We start from the raw sequence: 13,089 nt of genomic DNA, 5'->3' as shown, positions 1-13,089 counted from the left end.
AGAAATCAGCTTGAATGCTTCAGGGGCTGGGGCATAGCCAACATGAGCCCCACACCGAAGGAGGGTGGAGGTGTTTAATGTGAACTAGGGGTCATCCAAGCGCCGCAAAAGGCCGCCATGCCCTGCACGCCCCTTTTCTCTTTTCATATGCAGACGAGGGTTGAAGCCAACTTTGACTCACTGCTTGGATGACATCACCATATGCAAATCCATCTGCTGCAGGCCATTCCCCAGGAATGCTTGCACTAGTTGTTGCATTTGGTTTGTTGTTTGGGGGTGCTTCAGTATTAGGCAGCCTTCTGCCCTCCCATGTTCATCTGAAAATATGTGTTCTCCCTGGAGTTGTTGTCCCCAGATGAGAGTTCCCTTGTGCTGCCTCAGTTGAATCTCCTTTACTTGACAGAGATGTGCCTGAGCAGCGGCCCTCCCCAGCCCTATCCCAAATCATACTTATTTTGCATAGGAGATACCATGGTCATGAAGATTGTTCTCCCAGGGTGAGGTTCATTCATTGCATTCTGGGTATGCTGACCCCTGTGATTTCCCCAAATGTGGGAAACTCGACTGCATTATTTGTGGTAGTGGGGGACTGTGTTTGTTCTTTCCTCTGGTCAGCTCTGGTAAAAGTCAGATTTATTTGTCTCAGATCTTCCTCTAGCCTTGTTCTTCTTTCGAGAGTTTCCTTGTGCTGCCTCAGTTGGATCTCCTACACTTGACAGGGGGGTGCCCGAGCAGCGACCCTCCCCAGCTCTAGCCCAACTCCTACTTACCTGCCAGGTGAGATACTATGATCATGAAGGTGCTTCTCCCAGGGCAAGGCTCACCCATTGCACTCTGGGTGTGCTGCTCCTGTGACTTCCCCAAATGTGAGAAACTTGACTGCATAATTTGTGTTTCCCCTGGTCGGCTCTCGTATAATTCAGATCTCTTTGTCTCAGGTCTCTCTCCAGCCTAGTTTGCTGTCTGTTTCCACTTCTCTTTTCTTGAGCCGCTCCCTACTATGCCCTTGCGCACTATCCTGACTTCTCCCGTCTGCTTAATTTGTGCCTTCCAACGCACAATGCGAACTACAGGTAGTGCTGCAGGGCCCACACCCTTTTACTTGCCTTACAGAGCAGCTCTGGAGCTGTTACAGTGCCCAGCTGCTGCAAGAAATCAGCTTGAATGCTTCAGGGGCTGGGGCATAGCCAACATGAGCCCCACACCGAAGGAGGGTGGAGGTGTTTAATGTGAACTAGGGGTCATCCAAGCGCCGCAAAAGGCCGCCATGCCCTGCACGCCCCTTTTCTCTTTTCATATGCAGACGAGGGTTGAAGCCAACTTTGACTCACTGCTTGGATGACATCACCATATGCAAATCCATCTGCTGCAGGCCTTTCCCCAGGAATGCTTGCACTAGTTGTTGCATTTGGTTTGTTGTTTGGGGGTGCTTCAGTATTAGGCAGCCTTCTGCCCTCCCATGTTCATCTGAAAATATGTGTTCTCCCTGGAGTTGTTGTCCCCAGATGAGAGTTCCCTTGTGCTGCCTCAGTTGAATCTCCTTTACTTGACAGAGATGTGCCTGAGCAGCGGCCCTCCCCAGCCCTATCCCAAATCATACTTATTTTGCATAGGAGATACCATGGTCATGAAGATTGTTCTCCCAGGGTGAGGTTCATTCATTGCATTCTGGGTATGCTGACCCCTGTGATTTCCCCAAATGTGGGAAACTCGACTGCATTATTTGTGGTAGTGGGGGACTGTGTTTGTTCTTTCCTCTGGTCAGCTCTGGTAAAAGTCAGATTTATTTGTCTCAGATCTTCTTCTAGCCTTGTTCTTCTTTCGAGAGTTTCCTTGTGCTGCCTCGGTTGGATCTCCTTCACTTGACAGGGGGGTGCCCGAGCAGCGACCCTCCCCAGCTCCAGCCCAACTCCTACTTACCTGCCAGGTGAGATACTATGATCATGAAGGTGCTTCTCCCAGGGCAAGGCTCACCCATTGCACTCTGGGTGTGCTGCTCCTGTGATTTCCCCAAATGTGGGAAACTTGACTGCATAATTTGTGTTTCCCCTGGTCGGCTCTCGTTTAATTCAGATCTCTTTGTCTCAGGTCTCTCTCCAGCCTAGTTTGCTGTCTGTTTCCACTTCTCTTTTCTTGAGCCGCTCCCTTCTATGCCCTTGCGCACTATCCTGACTTCTCCCGTCTGCTTAATTTGTGCCTTCCAACGCACAATGCGAACTACAGGTAGTGCTGCAGGGCCCACACCCTTTTACTTGCCTTACAGAGCAGCTCTGGAGCTGTTAGAGTGCCCAGCTGCTGCAAGAAATCAGCTTGAATGCTTCAGGGGCTGGGGCATAGCCAACATGAGCCCCACACCAAAGGAGGGTGGAGGTGTTTAATGCGAACTAGTGGTCATCCAAGCGCCGCAAAAGGCCGCCATGCCCTGCACGCCCCTTTTCTCTTTTCATATGCAGACGAGGGTTGAAGCCAACTTTGACTCACTGCTTGGATGACATCACCATATGCAAATCCATCTGCTGCAGGCCTTCCCCCAGGAATGCTTGCACTAGTTGTTGCATTTGGTTTGTTGTTTGGGGGTGCTTCAGTATTAGGCAGCCTTCTGCCCTCCCATGTTCATCTGAAAATATGTGTTCTCCCTGGAGTTGTTGTCCCCAGATGAGAGTTCCCTTGTGCTGCCTCAGTTGAATCTCCTTTACTTGACAGAGATGTGCCTGAGCAGCGGCCCTCCCCAGCCCTATCCCAAATCATACTTATTTTGCATAGGAGATACCATGGTCATGAAGATTGTTCTCCCAGGGTGAGGTTCATTCATTGCATTCTGGGTATGCTGACCCCTGTGATTTCCCCAAATGTGGGAAACTCGACTGCATTATTTGTGGTAGTGGGGGACTGTGTTTGTGCTTTCCTCTGGTCAGCTCTGGTAAAAGTCAGATTTATTTGTCTCAGATTTTCCTCTAGCCTTGTTCTTCTTTCGAGAGTTCCCTTGTGCTGCCTCAGTTGGATCTCCTTCACTTGACAGGGGGGTGCCCGAGCAGCGACCCTCCCCAGCTCCAGCCCAACTCCTACTTACCTGCCAGGTGAGATACTATGATCATGAAGGTGCTTCTCCCAGGGCAAGGCTCACCCATTGCACTCTGGTTGTGCTGCTCCTGTGATTTCCCCAAATGTGGGAAACTTGACTGCATAATTTGTGTTTCCCCTGGTCGGCTCTCGTATAATTCAGATCTCTTTGTCTCAGTTCTCTCTCCAGCCTAGTTTGCTGTCTGTTTCCACTTCTCTTTTCTTGAGCTGCTCCCTTCTATGCCCTTGCGCACTATCCTGACTTCTCCTGTCTGCTTACTTTGTGCCTTCCAACGCACAATGCAAACTACAGGTAGTGCTGCAGGGCCCACGCCCTTTTACTTGCCTTACAGAGTAGCTCTGGAGCTGTTACAGTGCCCAGCTGCAGCAAGAAATCAGCTTGAATGCTTCAGGGGCTGGGGCATAGCCAACATGAGCCCCACACCGAAGGAGGGTGGAGGTGTTTAATGTGAGCTAGGGGTCATCCAAGCGCCGCAAAAGGCCGCCATGCCCTGCACGCCCCTTTTCTCTTTTCATATGCAGACGAGGGTTGAAGCCAACTTTGACCCACTGCTTGGATGACATCACCATATGCAAATCCATCTGCTGCAGGCCTTCCCCCAGGAATGCTTGCATAAGTTGTTGCATTTGGTTTGTTGTTTGGGGGTGCTTCAGTATTAGGCGGCCTTCTGCCCTCCCATGTTCATCTTTAAATATGTGTTCTCATTGCAGTTGTTGTCCCCAGATGAGAGTTCCCTTGTGCTGCCTCAGTTGAATCTCCTTTACTTGACAGAGATGTGCCTGAGCAGCGGTCCTCCCAAGCCCTATCCCAAATCATACTTATTTTGCATAGGAGATACCATGGTCATGAAGATTGTTCTCCCAGGGTGAGGTTCATTCATTGCATTCTGGGTATGCTGACCCCTATGATTTCCCCAAATGTGGGAAACTCGACTGCATTATTTGTGGTAGTGGGGGACTGTGTTTGTGCTTTCCTCTGGTCAGCTCTGGTAAAAGTCAGATTTCTTTGTCTCAGATCTTCCTCTAGCCTTGTTCTTCTTTCAAGAGTTCCCTTGTGCTGTCTCAGTTGGATCTCCTTCACTTGACAGGGGGGTGCCCGAGCAGCGACCCTCCCCAGCTCTAGCCCAACTCCTACTCACCTGCCAGGTGAGATACTATGATCATGAAGTTGCTTCTCCCAGGGCAAGGCTCACCCATTGCACTCTGGGTGTGCTGCCCCTACGATTTCCCCAAATGTGGGAAACTTGACTGCATAATTTGTGTTTCCCCTGGTCGGCTTTCATATAATTCAGATCTCTTTGTCTCAGGTCTCTCTCCAGCATAGTTTGCTGTCTCTTTCCTCTTCTTTTTTCTTGAGCCCCTCCCTTCAATACCCTTGTGCACTATCCTGACTTCTCCTGCCGTCTGCTTACTTTGTGCCTTACAATGCACAATGCAAACTACAGGTAGTGCTGCAGGGCCCACACCCTTTTACTTGCCTTAAAGAGCAGCTCTGGAGCTGTTACAGTGCCCAGCTGCTGCAAGAAATCAGCTTGAATGCTTCAGGGGCTGGGGCATGGCCAACATGAGCCCTACACCGAAGGAGGGTGGGGGTGTTTAATGCGAACTAGGGGTCATCCAAGCGCCGCAAAAGGCCGCCATGCCCTGCATAACCCTTTTCTCTTTTCATATGCAGATGAGGGTTCCAGCCAACTTTGGCCCACTGCTTGGATGACATCACTGTATGCAAATCCGTCTTCTGCAGACCTTCCCCCAGGAATGCTTGTACTAGTTGTTGCATTTGGTTTGTTGTTTGGGGGTGCTTCAGTATTAGGCAGCCTTCTGCCCTCCCATGTTCATCTGAAAATATGTGTTCTCCCTGCAGTTGTTGTCCCCAGATGAGAGTTCCCTTGTGCTGCCTCAGTTGAATCTCCTTTACTTGACAGAGATGTGCCTGAGCAGCGGCCCTCCCCAGCCCTATCCCAAATCATACTTATTTTTCATAGGAGATACCATGGTCATGAAGATTGATCTCCCAGGGTGAGGATCATTCATTGCATTCTGGGTATGCTGACCCATATGATTTCCCCAAATGTGGGAAACTCGACTGCATTATTGACCATGGTATCTCCTATGCAAAATAAGTATGATTTGGGATAGGGCTGGGGAGGGCCGCTGCTCAGGCATATCTCTGTCAAGTAAAGGAGATTCAACTGAGGCAGCACAAGGGAACTCTCATCTGGGGACAACAACTGCAGGGAGAACACATATTTTTAGATGAACATGGGAGGGCAGAAGGCTGCCCAATACTGAAGCACCTTCAAACAACAAACCAAATGCAACAACTAGTGCAAGCATTCCTGGGGGAAGGCCTGCAGCAGATGGATTTGCATATGGTGATGTCATCCAAGCAGTGGGTCAAAGTTGGCTTCAACCCTCGTCTGCATATGAATAGAGAAAAGGGGTGTGCAGGGCCTGGCGGCCTTTTGCGGTGCTTGGATGACCCCTAGTTCGCATTAAACACCTCCACCCTCCTTCGGTGTGGGGCTCATGTTGGCTATGCCCCAGCCCCTTAAGCATTCAAGCTGATTTCTTGCAGCAACTGGAAACTGTAACAGCTCCAGAGCTGCTCTGTAAGGCAAGTAAAAGGGTGTGGGCCCTGCAGCATTGCCTGTAGTTTGCAATGTGCATTGGAAGGCCCAAAGTAAGCAGACAGGAGGAGAAGTCAGGATAGTGCACAAGGGTATAGAATGGAGGGGCTCAAAAAAAAAGAAGTGGAAACAGACAGCAAACTAGGCTGGAGAGAGACCTGAGACAAAGAGATCTGAATTATATGAAAGCCGACCAGTGGAAATACAAATTATGCAGTCAAGTTTCCCACATTTGGGGAAATCACAGGAGCAGCACACCCAGAGTGCAATGGGTGAGCCTTGCCCTGGGAGAAGCACCTTCATGATCATAGTATCTCACCTGGCAGGTAAGTAGGAGTTGGGCTAGAGCTGGGGAGGGTCGCTGCTCGGGCACCCCCCTGTCAAGTGAAGGAGATCCAACTGAGGCAGCACAAGGGAACTCTCGAAAGAAGAACAAGGCTAGAGGAAGATCTGAGACAAAGAAATCTGACTTTTACCAGAGCTGACCAGAGGAAAGCACAAACACAGTCCCCCACTACCACAAATAATGCAGTCGAGTTTCCCACATTTGGGGAAATCACAGGGGTCAGCATACCCAGAATGCAATGAATGAACCTCACCCTGGGAGAACAATCTTCATGACCATGGTATCTCCTATGCAAAATAAGTATGATTTGGGATAGGGCTGGGGAGGGCCGCTGCTCAGGCATATCTCTGTCAAGTAAAGGAGATTCAACTGAGGCAGCACAAGGGAACTCTCATCTGGGGACAACAACTGCAGGGAGAACACATATTTTCAAATGAACATGGGAGGGCAGAAGGCTGCCGAATACTGAAGCACCTCCAAACAACAAACCAAATGCAACAACTAGTACAAGCATTCCTGGGGGAAGGTCTGCAGAAGACGGATTTGCATACAGTGATGTCATCCAAGCAGTGGGCCAAAGTTGGGTGGAACCCTCATCTGCATATGAAAAGAGAAAAGGGGTATGCAGGGCATGGCGGCCTTTTGCGGTGCTTGGATGACCCTTAGTTCGCATTAAACACCCCCACCCTCCTTCGGTGTGGGGCTCATGTTGGCAATGCCCCAGCCCCTGAAGCATTCAAGCTGATTTCTTGCAGCAGCTTGGCACTGTAACAGCTCCAGAGCTGCTCTGTAAGGAAAGTAAAAGGGTGTGGGCCCTGCAGCACTACCTGTAGTTCGCATTGTGCGTTGGAAGGCACAAAGTAAGCAGACAGGAGGAGAAGTCAGGATAGCGCACATGGGTATAGAAGGGAGAGGCTCAAAAAAAAAGAAGTGGAAACAGACAGCAAACTAGGCTGGAGAGAGACCTGAGACAAAGAGATCTGAATTATATGAAAGCCGACCAGTGGAAACACAAATTATGCAGTTAAGTGTCCCACATTAGGGGAAATCGCAGGAGCAGCACACCCAGAGTGCAATGGGTGAGCCTTGCCCTGGGAGAAGTACCTTCCTGATCATAGTATCTCACCTGGCAGGTAAGTAGGAGTTGGGCTAGAGCTGGGGAGGGTCACTGCTCGGGCACCCCCCTGTCAAGTGAAGGAGATCCAACTGAGGCAGCACAAGGGAACTCTCGAAAGAAGAACAAGGCTAGAGGAAGATCTGAGACAAAGAAATCTGACTTTTACCAGAGCTGACCAGAGGAAAACACAAACACAGTCCCCCACTACCACAAATAATGCAGTCGAGTTTCCCACATTTGGGGAAATCACAGGGGTCAGCATACCCAGAATGCAATGAATGAACCTCACCCTGGGAGAACAATCTTCATGACCATGGTATCTCCTATGCAAAATAAGTATGATTGGGATAGGGCTGGGGAGGGCCGCTGCTCAGGCACATCTCTGTCAAGTAAAGGAGATTCAACAGAGGCAGCACAAGGGAACTCTCATCTGGGGACAACAACTGCAGGGAGAACACATATTTTCAAATGAACATGGGAGGGCAGAAGGCTGCCTAATACTGAAGCACCCCCAAACAACAAACCAAATGCAACAACTAGTACAAGCATTCCTGGGGGAAGGTCTGCAGAAGACGGATTTGCATACAGTGATGTCATCCAAGCAGTGGGCCAAAGTTGGCTGGAACCCTCATCTGCATATGAAAAGAGAAAAGGGGTATGCAGGGCATGGCGGCCTTTTGCGGTGCTTGGATGACCCTTAGTTTGCATTAAACACCCCCACCCTCCTTCGGTGTGGGGCTCATGTTGGCAATGCCCCAGCTTCTGAAGCATTCAAGCTGATTTCTTGCAGCAGCTTGGCACTGTAACAGCTCCAGAGCTGCTCTGTAAGGCAAGTAAAAGGGTGTGGGCCCTGCAGCACTACCTGTAGTTCGCATTGTGCGTTGGAAGGCACAAAGTAAGCAGACAGGAGGAGAAGTCAGGATAGTGCACAAGGGTATAGAAGGGAGGGGCTCAAAAAAAAAGAAGTGGAAACAGACAGCAAACTAGGCTGGAGAGAGACCTGAGACAAAGAGATCTGAATTATATGAAAGCCGACCAGTGGAAACACAAATTATGCAGTTAAGTGTCCCACATTAGGGGAAATTGCAGGAGCAGCACACCCAGAGTGCAATGGGTGAGCCTTGCCCTGGGAGAAGTACCTTCCTGATCATAGTATCTCACCTGGCAGGTAAGTAGGAGTTGGGCTAGAGCTGGGGAGGGTCACTGCTCGGGCACCCCCCTGTCAAGTGAAGGAGATCCAACTGAGGCAGCACAAGGGAACTCTCGAAAGAAGAACAAGGCTAGAGGAAGATCTGAGACAAAGAAATCTGACTTTTACCAGAGCTGACCAGAGGAAAGCACAAACACAGTCCCCCACTACCACAAATAATGCAGTCAAGTTTCCCACATTTGGGGAAATCACAGGGGTCAGCATACCCAGAATGCAATGAATGAACCTCAGCCTGGGAGAACAATCTTCATGACCATGGTATCTCCTATGCAAAATAAGTATGATTTGGGATAGGGCTGGGGAGGGCCGCTGCTCAGGCATATCTCTGTCAAGTAAAGGAGATTCAACTGAGGCAGCACAAGGGAACTCTCATCTGGGGACAACAACTGCAGGGAGAACACATATTTTCAAATGAACATGGGAGGGCAGAAGGCTGCCTAATACTGAAGCACCCCCAAACAACAAACCAAATGCAACAACTAGTACAAGCATTCCTGGGGGAAGGTCTGCAGAAGACGGATTTGCATACAGTGATGTCATCCAAGCAGTGGGCCAAAGTTGGCTGGAACCCTCATCTGCATATGAAAAGAGAAAAGGGGTATGCAGGGCATGGCGGCCTTTTGCGGTGCTTGGATGACCCTTAGTTCGCATTAAACACCCCCACCCTCCTTTGGTGTGGGGCTCATGTTGGCAATGCCCCAGCCCCTGAAGCATTCAAGCTGATTTCTTGCAGCAGCTTGGCACTGTAACAGCTCCAGAGCTGCTATGTAAGGCAAGTAAAAGGGTGTGGGCCCTGCAGCACTACCTGTAGTTCGCATTGTGCGTTGGAAGGCACAAAGTAAGCAGACAGGAGGAGAAGTCAGGATAGTGCACAAGGGTATAGAAGGGAGGGGCTCAAAAAAAAAGAAGTGGAAACAGACAGCAAACTATGCTGGAGAGAGACCTGAGACAAAGAGATCTGAATTATATGAAAGCCGACCAGTGGAAACACAAATTATGCGGTTAAGTGTCCCACATTTGGGGAAATCGCAGGAGCAGCACACCCAGAGTGCAATGGGTGAGCCTTGCCCTGGGAGAAGTACCTTCCTGATCATAGTATCTCACCTGGCAGGTAAGTAGGAGTTGGGCTAGAGCTGGGGAGGGTCGCTGCTCGGGCACCCCCCTGTCAAGTGAAGGAGATCCAACTGAGGCAGCACAAGGGAACTCTCGAAAGAAGAACAAGGCTAGAGGAAGATCTGAGACAAAGAAATCTGACTTTTACCAGAGCTGACCAGAGGAAAGCACAAACACAGTCCCCCACTACCACAAATAATGCAGTCGAGTTTCCCACATTTGGGGAAATCACAGGGGTCAGCATACCCAGAATGCAATGAATGAACCTCACCCTGGGAGAACAATCTTCATGACCATGGTATCTCCTATGCAAAATAAGTATGATTTGGGATAGGGCTGGGGAGGGCCGCTGCTCAGGCATATCTCTGTCAAGTAAAGGAGATTCAACTGAGGCAGCACAAGGGAACTCTCATCTGGGGACAACAACTGTAGGGAGAACACTTATTTTCAAATGAACATGGGAGAGCAGAAGGCCGCCTAATACTGATGCACCCCCAAACAACAAACCAAATGCAACAACTAGTACAAGCATTCCTGGGGGAAGGTCTGCAGAAGACGGATTTGCATACAGTGATGTCATCCAAGCAGTGGGCCAAAGTTGGCTGGAACCCTCATCTGCATATGAAAAGAGAATAGGGGTATGCAGGGCATGGCGGCCTTTTACGGTGCTTGGATGACCCCTAGTTCGCATTAAACACCTCCACCCTCCTTCGGTGTGGGGCTATGCCCCAGCCCCTGAAGCATTCAAGCTGATTTCTTGCAGCAGCTGGGCACTGTAACAGCTCCAGAGCTGCTCTGTAAGGCAAGTTAAAGGGTGTGGGCCCTGCAGCACTACCTGTAGTTTGCATTGTGCGTTGGAAGGCACAAAGTAAGCAGACGGGAGAAGTCAGGATAGTGCGCAAGGGCATAGAAGGGAGCAACTCAAGAAAAGAGAAGTGGAAACAGACAGCAAACTAGGCTGGAGAGAGACCTGAGACAAAGAGATCTGAATTATACGAGAGCCGACCAGGGGAAACACAAATTATGCAGTCAAGTGTCCAACATTTGGGGAAACCGCAGGAGCAGCACACCCAGAGTGCAATGGGTGAGCCTTGCCCTGGGAGAAGCACCTTCATGATCATAGTATCTCACCTGGCAGGTAAGTAGGAGTTGGGCTAGAGCTGGGGAGGGTCGCTGCTCAGGCACCCCCCTGTCAAGTGAAGGATATCCAACTGAGGCAGCACATGGAAACTCTCGAAAGAAGAACAAGGCTAGAGGAAGATCTGAGACAAATAAATCTGACTTTTACCAGAGCTGACCAGAGGAAAGCACAAACACAGTCCCCCACTACCACAAATAATGCAGTCGAGTTTCCCACATTTGGGGAAATCACAGGGGTCAGCATACCCAGAATGCAATGAATGAACCTCACCCTGGGAGAACAATCTTCATGACCATGGTATCTCCTATGCAAAATAAGTATGATTTGGGATAGGGCTGGGGAGGGCCGCTGCTCAGGCACATCTCTGTCAAGAATTTATAAAGTCTATACATATATATAACCAAATGTCAATATATATATATATAGAACCCAGCGCTCCTATCAAAACTTATCTATTTCACCAATTTGTTGCTTATTTAATCTTTATACATCTATTAATTTTCACCATATATTATAAAATGCTGCTCCCATAGGTAGTACTGTTCTACCAATAATAAACCAAATTTTAAAGATAATCACATTTGTTATAAAGGGAGCGCAAAAAATAAAATATACAAGCTCTTTATTTAAAAAAAATATATATAGACAGAAGAAACCCACATTCAATAAAATACAATGGAGTCAACATATATAGGCACCACTATCCATATCTAAATGTAATCAGGATCTATTTCATATTGCCCTTGATGACAACGGAATGTTTATTAAAGTGTCCAAAAAATCCTCCTGGATACAGCTGTTGTAATTTAATCGTTACTTTCCAATTGTAATTGATACATTAAATTCCTTCTTGTGGATGAACAGCAACAGTTGTAACCAACGCCTCTTATTTACTGCAGTTAAAGTTCATATGTAACTCACGTGAGTAATGAAAGAAAACAGGGGGAGAGCGCTGTGATGGTTGGTGAAACACAGCGGTATGCTACGACCCCCGTTAACCGTGGCTGGATCATATTGGCACTCGCGGTCGGGATATTTCTCACTGCCGTGGGGTAGAGACCTCCTTTTGCTCGGTCTCAAATTGCTTTTTCCCCTTCACCGCTGTCTTTACATCAGACGTCCGCCGTGATGTAGCTCGTTCATGAACGGGCTTATATCTCAGCAATCAGAGTGTCCGGTAATCACCTTTCTTACGCGTTTCTCCGCTGTTATCCAAGAGCGGTTTCGTCAGAGGATACATCAGCAGCCTAGCAGGCTCTTTTTAAAATGCACCGGACCAATAGCATTACTAATTAGTTGATTGGATACATACATGTACTAATTGGATGCATACATGTAATGACTCACATATGGAACAACTTTCTAATTGCAATTGCACATATAAAGGCATTTCATAATATAAAAATAAGCAACATGGTGATTAAAAATAATAATAAAATAAGCAACAAGGTGGTTTAAAAAATAACAGAAAATATATAATCTATATACAGATTAACCTATAATCTTTCAATCAATACCTCATATCTATAATCACATATACATAATTCAGAGACTCAGCACTAAGGATCCCCATTTACTTATATAAAACTGTCAAAGTCAGAAAAATATCACTATGCACACTGCCATATCTGCACCTCATGCGAGCTCCCGCTGCGCGTGCAAGAGCTCTCCCGTGCGTGCGCATACTCGCAGTCGCGTGCACCCGCAGGCGCACGATACGCGGATTTACGGTAGAATTTGTATGCGTCTAGCGGGCGACTCAATCGATATATATTTTAACCATATAATGTATTTTGTAGATTATGGTCCCTTTGATAGAATCTGAAAGTTTAGTTAATATAGCATGTTCATGGACAGAGAGATCCCTCTTTGTTTGATACGAAGGGTCAGACATGAGTCATACAGTGGTGTTTAGTATCCATCAGAAGAGTATTTAATTAGCAATATTCCGGTGTTGGTTTGAAGCAGATTAATCGCTCGTGCGAATAGTTATGGACATAAGAAGTTTATGTACTTTTACTATTATTTGCACTTACTTATCCATGCGGCGGGAAACCTAGTTTCCCACCCACCTGAGCAGTTGGAAATAGTCACAGCCCACCTGTATGAATCAACCTATAACCTTTTGTTATAATGCGAAGACGAATTCCTGTGTCCAATGAACAATGAGATTGTAGGGACCATTGAATTGTATTGTGTGTGTGGGGCATAAATAGACAAGCCGATCATATCCAGCTCTCACTCTTCAACGGTTCTCATTGCTGATAATCGGGAGCTGGATATCCAGAGGCGCATGCGATCGTTCCCCTTGGGCGTAAGTTTTTCTCCGCAATCATATTGTCTTTATTGGTATTGTGGGCCATATCTCTCTCTCTCTCTCCTCTCCTCTTTCTCTCATTTTTTTCCTTAAACGTACTTGTATTGTATTGTATTTCCTGTGTAGTTATCTGG

General features: G+C 48.0%; 18 non-coding genes across 18 annotated transcripts; 8 read left to right on the top strand and 10 right to left on the bottom strand.

Moving 5' to 3' along the window:
* The first annotated feature begins 446 nt into the window (after positions 1 to 446).
* Positions 447 to 610, top strand: LOC135034387 (U1 spliceosomal RNA). The gene has a single exon (XR_010229626.1). It is a non-coding gene; the product is annotated as a U1 spliceosomal RNA (small nuclear RNA).
* Positions 611 to 762: 152 nt separating this feature from the next.
* LOC135034361 (U1 spliceosomal RNA) lies at positions 763 to 925 on the top strand. The gene has a single exon (XR_010229605.1). It is a non-coding gene; the product is annotated as a U1 spliceosomal RNA (small nuclear RNA).
* Positions 926 to 1,596: 671 nt separating this feature from the next.
* On the top strand, positions 1,597 to 1,760 carry LOC135034386 (U1 spliceosomal RNA). Its single transcript, XR_010229625.1, has one exon. It is a non-coding gene; the product is annotated as a U1 spliceosomal RNA (small nuclear RNA).
* A 152-nt stretch (positions 1,761 to 1,912) lies between these two features.
* On the top strand, positions 1,913 to 2,075 carry LOC135034342 (U1 spliceosomal RNA). Its single transcript, XR_010229587.1, has one exon. It is a non-coding gene; the product is annotated as a U1 spliceosomal RNA (small nuclear RNA).
* A 671-nt stretch (positions 2,076 to 2,746) lies between these two features.
* On the top strand, positions 2,747 to 2,910 carry LOC135034382 (U1 spliceosomal RNA). Its single transcript, XR_010229621.1, has one exon. It is a non-coding gene; the product is annotated as a U1 spliceosomal RNA (small nuclear RNA).
* Positions 2,911 to 3,062: 152 nt separating this feature from the next.
* LOC135034346 (U1 spliceosomal RNA) lies at positions 3,063 to 3,225 on the top strand. Its single transcript, XR_010229590.1, has one exon. It is a non-coding gene; the product is annotated as a U1 spliceosomal RNA (small nuclear RNA).
* A 671-nt stretch (positions 3,226 to 3,896) lies between these two features.
* Positions 3,897 to 4,060, top strand: LOC135034383 (U1 spliceosomal RNA). The gene has a single exon (XR_010229622.1). It is a non-coding gene; the product is annotated as a U1 spliceosomal RNA (small nuclear RNA).
* A 152-nt stretch (positions 4,061 to 4,212) lies between these two features.
* Positions 4,213 to 4,375, top strand: LOC135034352 (U1 spliceosomal RNA). The gene has a single exon (XR_010229596.1). It is a non-coding gene; the product is annotated as a U1 spliceosomal RNA (small nuclear RNA).
* A 1,507-nt stretch (positions 4,376 to 5,882) lies between these two features.
* Positions 5,883 to 6,045, bottom strand: LOC135034347 (U1 spliceosomal RNA). Its single transcript, XR_010229591.1, has one exon. It is a non-coding gene; the product is annotated as a U1 spliceosomal RNA (small nuclear RNA).
* A 152-nt stretch (positions 6,046 to 6,197) lies between these two features.
* Positions 6,198 to 6,361, bottom strand: LOC135034381 (U1 spliceosomal RNA). The gene has a single exon (XR_010229620.1). It is a non-coding gene; the product is annotated as a U1 spliceosomal RNA (small nuclear RNA).
* Positions 6,362 to 7,035: 674 nt separating this feature from the next.
* On the bottom strand, positions 7,036 to 7,198 carry LOC135034349 (U1 spliceosomal RNA). Its single transcript, XR_010229593.1, has one exon. It is a non-coding gene; the product is annotated as a U1 spliceosomal RNA (small nuclear RNA).
* A 152-nt stretch (positions 7,199 to 7,350) lies between these two features.
* Positions 7,351 to 7,514, bottom strand: LOC135034389 (U1 spliceosomal RNA). Its single transcript, XR_010229628.1, has one exon. It is a non-coding gene; the product is annotated as a U1 spliceosomal RNA (small nuclear RNA).
* A 673-nt stretch (positions 7,515 to 8,187) lies between these two features.
* LOC135034348 (U1 spliceosomal RNA) lies at positions 8,188 to 8,350 on the bottom strand. The gene has a single exon (XR_010229592.1). It is a non-coding gene; the product is annotated as a U1 spliceosomal RNA (small nuclear RNA).
* A 152-nt stretch (positions 8,351 to 8,502) lies between these two features.
* Positions 8,503 to 8,666, bottom strand: LOC135034403 (U1 spliceosomal RNA). Its single transcript, XR_010229641.1, has one exon. It is a non-coding gene; the product is annotated as a U1 spliceosomal RNA (small nuclear RNA).
* Positions 8,667 to 9,340: 674 nt separating this feature from the next.
* On the bottom strand, positions 9,341 to 9,503 carry LOC135034364 (U1 spliceosomal RNA). The gene has a single exon (XR_010229607.1). It is a non-coding gene; the product is annotated as a U1 spliceosomal RNA (small nuclear RNA).
* A 152-nt stretch (positions 9,504 to 9,655) lies between these two features.
* LOC135034380 (U1 spliceosomal RNA) lies at positions 9,656 to 9,819 on the bottom strand. The gene has a single exon (XR_010229619.1). It is a non-coding gene; the product is annotated as a U1 spliceosomal RNA (small nuclear RNA).
* Positions 9,820 to 10,480: 661 nt separating this feature from the next.
* On the bottom strand, positions 10,481 to 10,643 carry LOC135034359 (U1 spliceosomal RNA). The gene has a single exon (XR_010229603.1). It is a non-coding gene; the product is annotated as a U1 spliceosomal RNA (small nuclear RNA).
* Positions 10,644 to 10,795: 152 nt separating this feature from the next.
* Positions 10,796 to 10,959, bottom strand: LOC135034379 (U1 spliceosomal RNA). The gene has a single exon (XR_010229618.1). It is a non-coding gene; the product is annotated as a U1 spliceosomal RNA (small nuclear RNA).
* Between the last annotated feature and the right edge of the window lie 2,130 nt (positions 10,960 to 13,089).

This window comes from Pseudophryne corroboree, unplaced genomic scaffold (genome assembly GCF_028390025.1).
Source record: "Pseudophryne corroboree isolate aPseCor3 unplaced genomic scaffold, aPseCor3.hap2 scaffold_581, whole genome shotgun sequence".
NCBI classification, from domain to species: Eukaryota; Metazoa; Chordata; class Amphibia; order Anura; family Myobatrachidae; genus Pseudophryne; species Pseudophryne corroboree.
This window is presented reverse-complemented; position numbering and strand designations above follow the sequence as displayed.